General features: G+C 29.0%; 2 protein-coding genes across 5 annotated transcripts in view; one reads left to right on the top strand and one right to left on the bottom strand.

Moving 5' to 3' along the window:
- Positions 1-11,684, bottom strand: part of LOC122711742 (elongation of very long chain fatty acids protein AAEL008004-like) — a 29,004-nt gene extending 17,320 nt beyond the window's left edge. Inside the window, exon 1 of the mRNA XM_043930757.1 lies at positions 10,632-11,684. The gene's annotated coding sequence lies outside the window, so the exon portion shown is untranslated. The remainder of the gene's footprint in view (positions 1-10,631) is intronic.
- The window catches only part of LOC122711741 (elongation of very long chain fatty acids protein AAEL008004), a 54,994-nt gene that overhangs the window by 15,459 nt on the left and 23,086 nt on the right, over positions 1-16,449 (top strand). The window contains exon 1 of one of the 4 annotated variants that reach the window (XM_043930755.1): positions 15,344-15,393. The exons of 2 other annotated variants lie outside the window; for them this stretch is intronic. The gene's annotated coding sequence lies outside the window, so the exon portion shown is untranslated. Of the gene's footprint in view, positions 1-15,343; positions 15,398-16,449 lie in introns of those variants that run through there. One more of the 4 variants, XM_043930753.1, reaches the window with a different exon arrangement.

Here is a 16,449-nt window from a genome sequence, read left to right as displayed (position 1 = left end):
GATTATCTTTTGTATCCGTGTTACATAATTAATTTATCGACGCAGTAATTTATTTAAGAAGCTCTATTCGACGAAAGAGAAAGATTAATTTTTAGGTTAAGTTGTATATATATATATATATATATATATATATATATATATAGGTTAGGTTTCATTTATTGCATCATGGTATGGAATTTTTTTTGTTCAACTTGTTGAAACTTGAATTGAGAGTGCAATACAATTACAATTATGATTGTTTAAGCTATATTGTTTATATAGAAATTAAACTAGATTCGGTTGATTGATTCATTATCGCGTATAACAATTCTTTGTTTTTTAATAGAAGAGAAAAAAAAAAAAGGTATTAACTTTGTGTATAATTTCATATTATAATTAAATTTCTCACCGATTCCTTTGAAACCGACTTTATTGTCAATAACTGTCGTTCATAAATTACACGACAAAGCATCGTTAAATCCAGATACAGGCAATAATAGCATCTCTGTTGTATTGCAACAGAGATAACATGTTATACTAATTCAAGTTTTTAATAAAAGTTTTTTTTCTCTTTTTCCCCCTCTCTAAATAATCTAAATAATCTAAGGCTAAGAAATAGAAGATGGAGAAGACGTAAAGAAAAGTATTATTTCGAATAATGATCATGGAAGAACATATATCAAGGTCATTCAGTGAAATCACTTCCGTTCCAAATAAATTACTTTCAAAACATACTCTTCCTCTTTTTATATAAATATATACGCCTCTTGTAATTATAAAATTACAATTATACATTTTGTATAACGCGTCCCTTCCTCCGAATCGTGCTCAAAAATTCCCGATCCCGATACAAATCAATTCCGTTGTCGTTCTCGTTTCACCTGGGATGAACGGGACTCGTCACAGAGAAAGTCTCGTGGATCGCCTTATGTGTCCCGGTGGTGAGACGGTGGTAAAGCACGTCCATAAACGTTTCTCTGGAAAAGGAACAGGTGGAGAGAGAGAGAGGGAGGGGGGAAGGGGGGGGGGGATTCCTCTCGGAACGGGAGAAAGGAATTCGACGCAGGCCAATAACGATAACCGGCGGCCGATGATGACGGCTGAATGACGAGGATGATGCCCATCGGGAACGTGTCTAAAACTCGCTTGCTTAGAGTTTAGTGGGTAAGTGGGTCATCGATCCGGTTAAACGCCGATCGACCTTTACCTCGTCTCGTATCTCATACGTTGTCTCACGGTGTAGCCGGTTCCGTTCCTCTTCCTTCCGCCATCTTTGAATTCTTTTTTTTTTTTCTCTTTCCCTTCTTTCTCCTCCTCTTTCTTCCGAGTTTCTGGGGAAATTGGCGCGCACAGAGTACGGTACATGGTTAAAAAAAATTTCTGATATAGGTAATAGAGGATTTTTTTGTTTACTCGCGAATAGAGGGAGTGTTTGAGAATTTTTAGAAAGGTGGAAATTAATTTAATTTAATTTATGAAAGAGATGGATCGGCGATGTGCTTGCCGATTTCGATTGTTTGACAACTCTTGTAAAACTTTGTTTTGTCCTTGTATCGAATATGCTCGAAATATTTCTCTTCGTGGCATACGGTAGAAGGAAGAATTATCGATGTAGAATTATCAAAAAGATGAGAACTGTCTTATACGATATATTTCAAGTATAAACGAGAGTTTGGAATATCGAAAGAAATTTTTTAAAAACGAGTGAAAATCCATTGATTTTCTCCAAAGAAGCAAGAACACGGAATTAAGTGTTCGGTCTTTTAACTAAAAAGCGAGGGCGAAAAATAAAATGGCGGTGGAGCGAAGCCACTGATTGGTCGATCGACGATAATTTTCAAACAGCCGGTCGACGGATAGAAATTTGACGAAAAACGCGGCCATATTAATATATATATGTATATATACGAATGAATTTCACGAGCTAAGATTGAACGATGAGGTTAGGATCGTCGAAGAAACTAGAGAAAAACTGAGAAAAGCATAAATGCGCATGCGCAGTTAGAAAGATCGTTTGTTGCGCACAGAAGAGAAATTATCTTATTAATATAAGATGTCAATAGATATTCGCTACTATGGCTTTTTTTTACGCAAAAAGCCATAGAAATACGTTTATTATTAACATTACGAATTAGATACATTAGAGAAATTTTTAAATAACAACAATTTTCTTTCGTTTCTAAAAAAAAAATTTTGTTCGAATATTCTTACGAATATTATTTTAGAAAATTTACTCGTGGATCGAGACGTGATATAATTCTTAAATTCGCTCTTCAACTTCTATTTCCAAGATAGTAGATCTCGAAGAAGTGATATCGAAGTTTCAAGGGTACTTGTTCCTCGAGTGCACATACGCACATGAGAAACGAGAGAAACTTAACTCATACTTATCGAGCGTTCAATCATTCCTGACAGACGACACCGATTCTCCTCTTCTCACTTTCGTCTCGCAGGTATCACGATGACCTCGATTATTAGCGACCTGATCAAGTTTTGCATCATATCTTTCGTTCGTACGAAATGTATGATCGAGGATGGGACGATAGCCTGCCATTTACCTGTATATGTATATCTAAGAATCAATTGAATATTCGTGTTGTAAAAAAAAGTATGTGTATTTTAATTTAACAATAACAATTCAATATGATTTTTTTTTTTACGATAAAAAGAAATGAAAATGCAAATATGTATATAAATTATTTCGAATCTATACCAACCTTGTCGATTCGATGCATCATTTGTGCATAATTTGAGAAATCGTTTCGATCCAAGTGAACGATAATCCATCTTTATTGAAGCCATCCATTCATCGGATAACTAACCAAGGAATAAAGGAGACGATTATACGCGTCTATGCCTTGTTAAAAGAACGAAACTCACAGTGTTTACCTTGACTGAGAATGAATCAGGAAGGGAAGGTGAGAGAACGATTCTTCAGGCAGAGTTGGAATGTTAATGCTATCGACCGATGAAAAACACGCGTGTATAGTAAATAGAGATAAGCGTTCAAGAGCGTTTGAAGAGCGCCAGTTTGTTTTGGAATTCGATCTATTTCGAGCGAGTCGAAAATACGAGATCGCATTATTCCGCGTCATTAATCACCTTTTTACGTCTTCTGGAAAGAAACGGACGATTGCATTAAACTGTCATTTGTATTTATCGCGAATTATCCTTGGTTTTCATTTGCAACAGTGTTTCCCAATCTTGTTGTTGCGGTTTCGCTTTAAAATGTTTTCATCGCGAATATTATCATTTATTATTATCATTTATTATTATTTCCTTTTCTTGGAAAAATTTCATGATTCGAAATCGCTTGAAATCGTGTATTTCGTAATCAAAATGAATTTTACCATCATTTATCATATTTTTCGATGCATCGATTATCCAATGAATTGCCCGTTTCTCGATTAACCATTTGTTGAATATTTAATATATAAATATATGTATGTATACGTTGAATAAAATTTTTAACAAAATGTTTGCAAAATGCTCAAAAAGGATTTGAGAAACACTGATCATTTGATCAGTTTTGCGATCGATCGTGACTGATCGTGCAATTACAACACGAATGAACATCTTCATAACTAATTCCACTGTTTACATTCTATATATCATCTTTCATAAGATAGTTAAATCAATTCGTTGTAACAGTAGTTAAATAATAAATTGTCAAAATGTATGAAATAAGTGATAAATTGATCATTTATTACCTTCTTACATAATAGAAGTTAAATCTAATCATCTATTAAATTATTAAAATTAAATTTTACACGATTTTCTATTATATAATTAATTATTTACACATCAACTTTTCATGACATAATATATATATTTATATAAATTTATTATAAATATAATTAAATATTTGTATTTTTTTTAAAAAACATTCAAGTTTATAATAATTCCTTATATATATAGAAATTTAAATATATTTTGTTGATACATGTGTGAAATATTTAGAAACAAAATCAAAAAAAACAAGCACAAAAATTGATATGCAAAAATGTCAATCGAAATTTCTTTATCGACTGAAGTTGGACGAAGTTAGACAAAGACAGAGCTATTCAACGCAAACTTCACTTTGGTCATAACTTGACAAATAAGCCTTAATCATTTTTGCACACCAACTTTTATGTCTGTTTCAATCTCTGAAATTATAATATCTTCAAAAATGTCTCACAAACACATATATATATATATATATATATTTATTTATTTATTTATTTATTCCATTTATCATGATGGATTCTAACAGAAGAAAGTAGTGGTCGAATAATAGCTTCTTTTTTGCGTGTATTTTCTCCACAAGTTCATTGTCATGGATCTTTTATTTTCATGGCAATTGGAAGAATCGTAAACGTTGTTTTAAGTTTCAAAAAATCACAGTTTCTTCGTGTTCTTGTTAAGACAGTTAATTATTGGAAATATATTTGCTCCTTTATACACGCTACTCGTTGTATCGTTAATATTCAAAGTTCAAAATGGCAAACACTAGAACATATTCCATTTTTGTTATCTCGTTTTTATAACGAACGTGAAAGGTTTCACGTTCGATTGAAGAAATTTGCTTGTCCTCCCCCCTCCCCTGGCCATTATAGATTTCTTTCGACAGGTTCTAAGAAATCGTACGTATCGAGAAATTTTTTTTTTTTTTTTCGAAAGTTTCGCGAAACGGGTGAAAAGACGGTATACATATTGAATGAAATATGATCAGAGAAGAATCTTTAAACTTTCGAGAATCTCTTTTTTTTNTTTTTTTTTAGGAAACGTTTTTTACGCGTTTTTAAATTTAAATTTAAGTGGCAAAAGATTTTTTCGCGCATAATAATAATAAATCTAAGGAAAGGAAGAGAATTTCTTTGTAAATTGATTCTTGTCACATGGGTGCAAAAATTTTGTATTTTCAATGAAAATTAATTTCAGAAGAGTTCAATCTCGTGCAGTTAATCACAGAAATTGTTATACGTCTTGTGACAGGGTATTTATTGGAATTGATTTAAATTTATCAAATTTACATTAGGCATTAATTGATTTGATTATAGTTGAGGATGATAATTTACGAATTCGTGGCTTTCATAAATTATGAAGCCAGATTCTTTTATCCCAAAACAGATTAATTATTATAATTTTTATATACACTTTTATATTTACAATATATTTTTCTTTATTAATTTGATCTATCAAAAATACAGATATACAAAAAATATTTCATTCAACTTTCTTTCTAAAATCTTCATTCAACTTTCTAAAAATCTCGTTTACTTATAATTAATTTGCAAATAAGAAAAGAATTATTCGAAACAATAACTATTTATTGTTTTTTTCTAATACAAAAATATCAATTCATTCTGAATCGATGTTTAAAAATTAAACGAAAATATCATATTCAATATGATATATATATATATATATATTTATATAATATTTTTTTAATTGAGAATAACAAGTCAAGCAAAGAACCGGAGAATCCAGTTTGTTTTATACGTTTCGAAGAAACTCGTTACATTCTCGAGTGGAAAGAGTAAATTTTAAAAATGGTCCAGCGGCCTTGTACCAAATATTTCGTTTAATGGATTGCATAATCCTTGAACATTCGTGATATCGAGCGATTGGCCATGCAGATTGGAAAAAAAAGAAGATTTTTTATATCCTAGGAACAAAAATCTAGTTTTTACGAATAGAATTAGCAAAAAAAAAAAAAAAAAAAGAAAATCAAAAATCAGAAATCAAATTGCCTCGTTAAATTTTTTATTTCAAATTACCTACAGCATTAAGTCATCATTCATAACGTTAAATTCTTACAGTGAAATAAACACGAAACGCTGTATTCGAATACGATAAATACAATGAAAATACTTTTTTTTTTTAATTATTTGATTCGATAAATACACGGCAAAGTAAAGATAAACTTTTGATAGCAAAAAGTTTTGTACGATAGCAAAAGATTTAGAACTTGTTTAACTGCAACAACGAAGGATAAAAGTATTTCGTCAAACCATACGATAAATTACGCGATAATTGTACATCAGGATTGTTCTAAACACCTTGTGTGATCACTTGTCAAATGGAATTGTTACCAGGCGAGTGCTTGATACGGTTTTTACTTTTTCGTGGAAAACGAGGTGCAATTAGCTTGTTAAAAAAAAAAAAAAGGAATTGTTTCTTAGAACTTATGATGAAATTGAAACAATTATAGGCTAACTGGAAAATCATTTTATATTACAAATGGTTTGTAAAATTACAGAGAAATATCGATTTTATGTATTGCATACGTATAGCAGTGGATTAATAATACGAAGAGCAACGACGCGACACTAGCGCCACGTTGACCATTAACTACTAATACGGAATGTATTTATTTATTAATTTTTAAGCAATTTTTTTTTCTTTTTTTAAAATAAATTATATATGTTTTTCTAAAACATAATAAGAATATGTCTTGAAATTAGAATAATGATGAAATTCGAAATGAAAATAATAAATAAAATACTTTACTTCAAATTCATTTGTCGTAAAAATGCACACGTGAATAAATTTTAAAATCTTGTTTAAGCGTTTTGAGAATTTTCTCTTTAAATTTTTGCGATAAACGAGAAAGAAAAATATTAGAAATGAGAATATGGATTTGTGCAACTAGATATCACAAAATAAATCAATACCAGAAAATTTATTTTTATTGAATTAAATACAAGATGTTATAGTTTATAGTATTGAATGTATAACGTTCAGTGATAATCTGAAATAAGATACAAATATTTCTTATGAAAAAAATCTTAAATTAAGACTTTTTTTAGACAAAGATATGCATATGAACCGAAATTTAATAAATTGGTGGATTAATTTCGCAATTCAAAGCAACAGTTAAATAGACAGAAAGTATGACAGTTAATCACAAGTTCATCAATCGTACAAGTTTGCTTTATAAGGAAAAGTAGGATCCATCTTTATGAAAATTAATTCGACTCGCATCAGCGATGCGTATCATGTTTATTTATATAATTTATGCAAAAACCGGTAATTAATCTTCTTGTAATTAATTTAATTTATAACTCATCAATTTTTCAAAGCTTCACATTCGTCAAGATTAGCAATTAAATTCCTGGATTTTTACTCGTTCTGGAGAAATTTACACGCGGGAAATTCAAAACGAGGGCGAAAAATCACTAGGACCGACAAACCGAGAGAAATTCCATGCATCAGAATAATATTTTACGAAATTCTCTTGCTCCTATTTCGTGATCTGATTAACAATTGATGTGCATAATATTATTACACAAGTATCAATTATATCATGCAAATTTTTAGAACGAATCTAACGACTTGTATCATGTATTTGTAAAACTACTTTTTTGAACTCTAAGAATTAACTTCTTTGCGAATCCCTTTGCAATTCTAGTTAAGGATCAACTTAAACGATAATCCAGTGAGGAGATGATACAGGCACGTAACTATTTCCTCTCATGAAAAATACCCACGATGGAACAATTATCAGAAAAGAAGAGGAGAGGAAAAGAAGAATTTCGTAAACATGTTCATAAATCGTGCTGCAATATTCGTGGATGGAATTCCAAGCGCAAAGAGATGAAATCCACCTGTATGTGCACAGTGCGCAAACACAGGAGGAGGAGATTCTAGATACTCTTCTTTCTTTTCGTTTTCTCGCGATCCACAATTGATCTCGCTCGATAATTACGGACAAACGAATTTCCGTGAAAAAAAAAAAAGAAAAAAAAAAAATGCCAAGAAATTCTTGTATTCGAGCAAAAGTATGCCACGGCGCATCCTGATTTTAGACGATTCGAAAGGAATGTCGGTGAAAAAGAATGCCTGACCTCTTTTATTCCGTCAGAACAGAATCTTATCCACGAAACTTGCCTCGAAACTTACAACTGCTTATCACTTGCCACAGATGTAATTGGAGGAGAAATTGGTTTACGAATAATTACGCGTCGTGCGTTGATGGAATGGCCAGCAAAGCGGTGACACTTTTACCAATCTTGGAACGAACTTTTCACCGTTTTCGAACGAAGAATGTTTTTGTGAGGAAGCAAAAAAAAAAAAATGATCTTTCTTTAGAGGAAGGGTAAATGGGACGTTTAGACAGTTTTGGTCAACTTGAGGATTTTTTTTATTTTTTATTTTTTTTTTTCTTTCTTTGAGATTTCTGAAAATTTTTGGTTATTTTTCTGTAATCGTGTCAATGATAATCATTAAAAAGAAAAAAAATTTCCAATTAAAAATTTTCCGATGAATTGTAAAAATTCGAAATTGAGAAATTTTTCTAAACGATCTAATATACTATACAGATTTTTTTGTTACAAATTTTAAAAAAATTTTTACAAAAAGATAATAATGCAATATTGATAAAAATTTTAAATTGTGATACAAAGATCAGAAATTATACTATTGTAATATTATAATATTTTATTATAAGAAAAATTAACAGTTATGTTATAATAATATTAGTAATTAATATATATTTTTAAGTATACGTGAAATTTTTGATTGGATACACTTAAATATTTATTAGTTTATTGTTTTGAAAAAATCATGATTGAAGAGTTAAAATTAAAAAAAAAAGCAAAGAAGAAGAATAATAATGGATACGATATTGTAAGAAAAGTAAAAAAGTGAGAAGTACGTTGGAATAATATCACTAATACTTCTTTTCTACTTTCTCAAGTAGAACACACCCCTAACTGATCAGACGTAACGTGAAATCGTTCCATATAGTGCACGTTTGATCGAGTTTCGTATCGTCGACTAATTATTTTTGTCCAAACAACCGACTTTACTCGTTTCACGATGTTTCACAATAAAAATTTCACGAATGGCTACCCTCGAAAGTGTAAAACTCTATTCTGCAACTCTCTCGAAACGTTCGATCTGAATGATAAGCGCAGGATGTTTGCATGTAAACAATGAGTTCGTGAAATTTTCGTTCGTGATATTTTTCTTAATTCAAAATACACAATCAAGTTACACAGATTGAGATACAATTACTCGAAACATTGTATCCAGATAATTAATTTCATTGAATTGTCTCGATAATTTAATAACAATTGATTATATATTTGCAAATCCTTTTTCAAATTAATTAAATTATTTGAAATCAAAAGATTTGAATCTGACTATTTGAAAGCTTCACTTCAATTAGGATGAGAGTATGACTATGCTCATTAAGGTTAACTTTCCACGTTTTTATTGTAACTTCCTATGTTAAATCCAATATATATCTGTAAATACGATGATTTTTATCTTTTTGATCCCATAAAGGACGTTGTTTAAACTAAATATAATAAAGTTAAACTAATTAATATTTCACAAAATATTATTAGTTGGACTGCACGTTGCGTTAATTCAATTTTTACTGATCGACGATTGACAATCAACGACGATTGTTGCCGAAGACAGCCGAATATTTCCGATTGTCTTTATCGTTTTATCTCTAATTATACTGTATTTAAATATAAATATTTTGTTTCTAATTATACTGTAATTATACGCCGTCTTGCAATTCTCTTCGCCATTTCACTATTTCAACATTCTTATTTATTATTCTATATATTTATATATTATATTTATATATTATACATTATTCATATTTGTTAGGTTAATTTAATTTTGTTATCCTCGATCCACTTCTCTATATTCGATATATCTTTAGTCATGCATAATGAACACGATCGTGCCTTACGATTGATTCTCTTTCACGTGCCACAGAATCCACTTTTCGTGTCTCAATTATTACTTTTACGTGCTAACTAATCATTCGATTATTGTAATACATGTTTAAGTGAGGCATATCGTATGACAATTATATATATGTGAAATATATATCGAAATGGAGAAAATAATTTGTTGTAAAGGATTAATTGTAAATAAGTATTTTTACCTATTTTTTTTTTTTTTTTAAGTAATATAACTTATACTAATATATTGCAAATGAGTTTTTTTTTTGAAAATAATAATTATATAAATGAATAGTATTTAAAATATTATTATATATTATTTAGGATATTTTAACAAAATTCTTAAAAATAATAAAAATTTCAGAATAGCACTTGTAATATTATTATATTATATAATATGTAATTATACTATATTATCAAATAGTGGATATTATTCAACGAGTATTTCATTGCGGAATAAGAAAATAAAATAAAAAAAAAAAACGGAAGATATATTTAATTAACGATATATAAAATAAAAACGATCGATACTTATTGCATTTAAATTTAAATAATAAATACTATCGTTTGTACTAGATATAATATTACTAGAAATTAAAATATTTTAATTTTTATATACCTTATTTAAATTTTAATCATTCATTCGAGATAATTTGATTTTTATGTCGATCCTATGGGAAAGTATAACGGAACCTGTTCCTCGAATCTGTCTTTACAAATCAACGAACATAACATTTATCAGGTCATAAGATCAAATTAATCGCACATGCCACCATATATAATACCAGTTTTCATTCGATCTTCAACGAATTTAGGTCGAGTTCGAGAAATTTGATTTTCTCTAATCCTATTTCCATAATGAGAATTTTTTTTCACCAATTTGCCCATATTTGTTCATTCATATAGCGCGACCAATGCAATTTGACACGCGTCAAAGGAATAATGATGCTTACGGCTTACCTGTTCACCAACGAAAACGACGTCGTTCTTCTCGAGGAAAATACCAGCAATCCTTTCCACCTTCGCGTATCGGCCTCAATATTATTTCAATTTCTAATTTCTCTCTTGACAGATCCAAGAAAAAATTAAGCCCTATTCCTTCTTTTATCGATCAATGTCTTGAATCGTTTAGAAATTCAAATGGATAAAGCTCTTCTAATTCTTCTTTGCACTTTATCTGTACACTGTTATCTCTTTGATCTCTTGTTCACAATTTTTTTTCTTTCCTTTAGAAATTATTCAATATTTTGCTTTTCTTCAATATCTTCTCTTTTTCTTCAATGGATTCTCTACACTAGTTCACAAATAGATTTTCTCTGGATTGTTTCTGTTATCTCTCCTTAATAGATTCCTTGTTCACAATTTTTCTTTCTCTCTATTCACACAAATTTTCACAAATTTTCCCTCTCCTAAGTGAATCCTTTGTTCACAATCTTTCCTCTTCCCTCTTTTTCCTTCTCTCCCAACGGATTTCAATCTCACTTTCCTCTCAATATAGATTCTCTTTTCACAATCTCCTCTCTAGGAGAGAGACACAAATCACAATCTTCCTTCTTCCTCAATATTTAACTTCCCAACCTTTCAACTCTTTCCCCCCTCCCCCCTCAAATATTGGAATTGTCAAATTCTAAAAAATTCTTCTTCAACAGGATCTTCCCTTTTTACACATATACTACAAACATTCACTTCTTCCTCTTCTTCCTCTTCGACTCATCATCCTCACAATCTTCCTCCCCTTCGCAAAAAAAAAAAAAAAAAAAAATCAGTCAATTCCTATCAACACTCGTACCCACAATTCACGATTTATATGTACACTTGTTATTTATTTATTTATTTATTTATTTTTACGCGCGAAAGGGGTTAAAAACGCACGTCTGTATAAATATGGAATACGAGTGTGTGCACGCGTTCACACGCGAAGACACGCGTATATATATATATATATATTTATATGTGTGTATATGTATATATAAATATATATATATATACATATGTATGTGTATCAAATGTGGGTCCAACGGTCGATGCTGCGTGAATAGTCCGCGGCCGAGCGAAGTAGCGGTTTAAGTATTGGTTAAGCAAGTGGGGTCCGGTCGGCGGGGTGGGGGTGTGTGGGCCTTAGGTGATCGCCTGAAAATCTCGTGCTATGAGTCAAGGTCTCTTTTCCTACCACCAGAGGCCTCGAGATGGAGAAAGGGAAATAAGCATAACTCTCGTACGTGTGCACCCTTCGGCCAAGGTCGTTCGTTGATTGGGGAGGAGGTGGAGGGGGGGGGGGAGGAGGAGGAGAGGGAGCTCCGATTGTTGCGTTCTCAGGAAGTAGAAGATGAAGGGATTTTTATTATTAGGAATTTTTATTATCGGTCGTTTTTTTTTTTTTTTTTTTTTTTTCATTTTGAAAGGATGATCAATTAAGTAAGTGTTATACACATGGTGGTGTTGCAACAATTCGATGATTACTTTTCTTCTCGGAATTTTTTTTTAAAAAGATTTCATCTTTCAAACAGGAGAAAACAGGGTAATTGATGCTCTAGTTAATTTTGAAAATTTTTTTTATTAAATAACACGTTCGTGTTCTTGTATTTTTTTTTCTTTTTTTTTTTTTTTTTTTTCTTTATGATACGTGTAATTTTCACGTGAAATATTATCTTGATTATGTTCAGAGGAAAAATTTATGAGGTGAGAGAGGATGTTGCAATATTTTTTGTGGAGCAATTTTTTCGACAGTTTGTTTTAAAAAAACTTTAGATGGAAATACGTCATCACAATTATTCTTATTCATCGAGCAAAAAGAGTAATTTTTATAGATATATTCATATTTTTTAGGATATTATTTAAACGTTAATTATTGGGTTCTTCTAATGTTGAGAATTATGATTTAATAATGATCTTTTTGTAATCTATTATTATGAACGATTACTTGTTTTGTTCAATGATTGTGTATTATATCAATAGGTTACTTATTAATTTTTAATTAATATTAATATTGTATATATTGTTATTTCCAATTTCTTTACTTTTTGTGCATTTGTTACAAGCTGGTTTTTATCATTTTCTTTTTTTGTGAAAATATATTCAAATTATAATATAAAACGTAATATTTTTTTTTTTTTTATAAATTCTTTCGAATTTGAGAATCAATCATTGAAATGAAAACAAGTTAGATTATTGCTTTCTCTTGTTTCTGGTGCAAGTAGATTAAGGTCAGTTTATGTAAGACATCTTACAAGTATCATTGATTATTTTTCTGATTTTATTTACAAACGAGGAATTAAATTATAATTTTTAGCAATTTATTTATGTTATGAAAATTAATCGAATTAATTATATATCAATTATAATTATATTGATGAATCTTAAGAAACTTTAAAACATTAGCGTTGAATTAAGCCAAAATTTACACGAAAAAAAATATTGAGATAGATATAAAGATTAACTTTTAAGTAAGATTTGAAAATTTTATAAAAACTTCAATTTAATATCTATTAAAAAAAATTTTTTAAAATTGTATTTTTTATCATTTTTGAAAACCATTTATCATTAATTATTAATCATTTATACAGATCCTTTGCCAAAATAGTAATCATTACTACGTTTGCAACAATTTTACCATACATTGGTAAAAAAGAGATTAATTCTAGTGAAATAAAAACCCTAATATATCGGTTACGTCGAACGATGATTGACATAACCTATCGCGATCGGGCGTGATCCAAAAAACGGAAATGGAGTGGAAAAATCGATGGAGGGAATAAATGTAACAGCATCACAATACCTGTTTTCAATGCTCATCATTCGTTGAAACGGATGATTTGCAATTAAAATCCGTGACAACGGGATTTGGAGGGACTGGTCGAACCGGAGGGGGGAAGATTAGGTTATGTTACGTAATCTCGTTTAAACATGTCACGGACACAGATGAAGCAGAAGATGAAATTCATTCGTGCACAGGTTGAGGTGAACTTTGCCCATCAAGAAACCTGTTCCTAGTTTTAAACTTTCTTGTTTAGTCATTGAATGCCATAGAAACCACATGGTGGTTTTATGCGTTTGGAAGAATTTCATTGCACGCTTTATGTCTATTAATTTTTTTTTTTTTTTTTTTTTTTTTTTTTACGTCAAATTGATTCTTCCTTAATTCGAAATTTTCGAGAAACATTCGATTTTTGATTTAAACGATATGGATGAGAAATCTTTTTCTCTCGTATTTCTAGTATTCATGTATTATATAAAGCCTGAAATTTTTGGTGTCATTCAACTTTTGACTCTTTGAGTGAGTGTAATAAAGAAATTGTAATTTGTTAATTGTGATGATTTAAGGGATATTAGAAAATGATAAATTTCTTTGAACATTTATAAAAAGATAAATATTTCATTTCATTTCGCGTTTTCAATTTTTGAATTATTATAGAATATATGAAAAAATATAGTTAATAGAATTTTATAAAATATTATAATTTCCAAATTGTGAATTTTTGACATTTTAATGTGATCTAATTAATTGATTTAATACTATCGTTACTTAATTTTATCGAATTTAGAAAGATTGTTCCGTTATTTGTTAAAAAAAAAATTATACTTTTATCTTGTTGTACAAAACAAGCAGATTTGCAAGGCTGGAATTTAACCTTCGTGGATCAAACTTTCTTCTTCTTCGTTTTAACTTGTCCCAGAGAATATCCTCTTTCATCATCTTTTCATCTTTATCCATTTTCGACAAATCCCATTATTTTTCTCCTTTCACTTTAAAAATCTCTCACGTAATTCAATATTAACTACGTGGCAAGCTTCGAATCTAGTTTTATCAATAATATTGCAATTCAGCCAAATTTTTTCACGGAATTTTTTAACCATAAATTTTTTTTTTATTCATTGACTGTGATTCATCTCGACATTCGATTAATGTAATACCTCTTATCTCATCTCATCTCATCCTGTACTTTGTATTTATTTGTTTAATTTTTAATTCAATAATTCTATAATATTATATATATATATATATTATAAAATGTAAATTAAACGAATGGATCGATATTTCAGTATTTTTTCTTTTTTTTTTTTTTTATTCTTTTCTCTAAAATTTGTCTTTGCCAATTGAATTAATAATTGATTGTCATTCTTCGAAGAAAGAAGATTTTTTCTTCTTTTTTATGATGTCATAGGAAGTATCACGATAAACTGGAAGAAGAAACTGTGGTGGTTAAGCAATCATAGGGGAAAAAATGTGTCTTTAAGAAGGTTAAAACTATTTTGACAATGGATGGTCAATTAATTATTGTTAGTTATCGAATGAGCAATTAATAGCAAAGTAGTTAATCAATGATCATTCAATAATTAATTAATTAATGAAAAATATTTTACTGAAAGAAAATTTGTAATCATGTATCAAATCAAAATTTTAATACCAACAATAAACATCAAATATTTAAAATATGCAAATATTCGTTTTTAAATTTTAACTTAAACGAAGAATAAGAAAAAATAAGAAAAATTAATATAACACGAAAGATCGAATTATTCTACGTTATCTTTTTTGTTTTTCCACGAATAAAACAATTTATCGTTTCTCGTTTCTTCATTACTTATTAATTAAAAATTTTATATTGAAAATATTCTGATTGGTATAAATATATTGTGAAACGTTTCAATTTAGTTAAAACGATTTGCATGTGCGCGCATCGAAGTCACCAGATATTATTAAAAGAGATTTTCGATTAAAGTTGCAAGTACCAAAAATTTTTTTTTTTTTACATAATTCTTATGTTACAAATTTCAATTTCAAACGAAATTAGACATTAGAACGATTTTGAGTAAAAAAAAGAAAAAAAAAAAAACCTTAAAAATTTCGAAATCTAATAATATTAGAATTAAAAAAATCGAATAATATTTCAATTGTAATATTTTTGTAACGATTTATTATTTTGTTATTCTAACTTTTTTTTTTATTTACAAATTTTATTTATATTGGTCATTTAATTTATTTACAATTATTTTGCACGATAATTCATCGATTAATTAAACGATACAATATTCGTTCGCGGAGCGAATGGAAACACGACCGTTTCGCTCCGTGTTTGGAAAGCGACTTCGTAAAATCAAAATAAATTCGGATATTAATGACGATCGATGTTATTACTTCCCGTGCCGCCATTCGTATCAGTCGTAATATTTCACACTGTGATTGTTAACAATATTATAATACTATTATTTTTACGTATTATTTTATTTAAACGTAATTTTTTTAATTTTTTTATTATTTTATTATTATTATGTTTTTTTGCATAATTCTTATCTTGCAAATTTCGAATTAACGAGGAGAATTTAATATAATTTCGAGAGATTTTGAATAAAAAAGAAAAAGAAAAGGAGCCTTGAAAATTTCGAAATTTAATAAATTCCTTACAAAGTGGTGTTTAAAATATTCTAAAACAGATAGAATTCGACATGAAAAGTGGAATCTTTTTTTTTTGAAATAAGACTTATCTTAAATGCAAACACGTTATCAAACGAAATGTTGTAAAATTACGAGCGGATTCAAGTAACAAGTGTTCGTTAAAAACCCCATTTTTTAATAATTTTAAAAAAATAAAGAAATAGTTGCTTGGAATGGAAACGAAAAAATGAATTTATTCGAAGTGGAGTTATTTATGGAATAAAATGAATTGTTGAAATGTAACACGTATGAGAAAAATTTGATTTGATATTAAAATTCATGGAATAAATAAAAACCAGTTTTTTTTCACAGTAGAGTATAATAAAACGTTTTAGACGATTTTTA

The sequence above is a fragment of the Apis laboriosa genome, unplaced genomic scaffold (genome assembly GCF_014066325.1).
Source record: "Apis laboriosa isolate Shangri-la unplaced genomic scaffold, ASM1406632v1 scaffold17_cov146, whole genome shotgun sequence".
Classification (NCBI taxonomy): domain Eukaryota; kingdom Metazoa; phylum Arthropoda; class Insecta; order Hymenoptera; family Apidae; genus Apis; species Apis laboriosa.
Note: the sequence above shows the minus strand (reverse complement) of the source record. Positions and strands in the feature narration are given on the sequence as shown.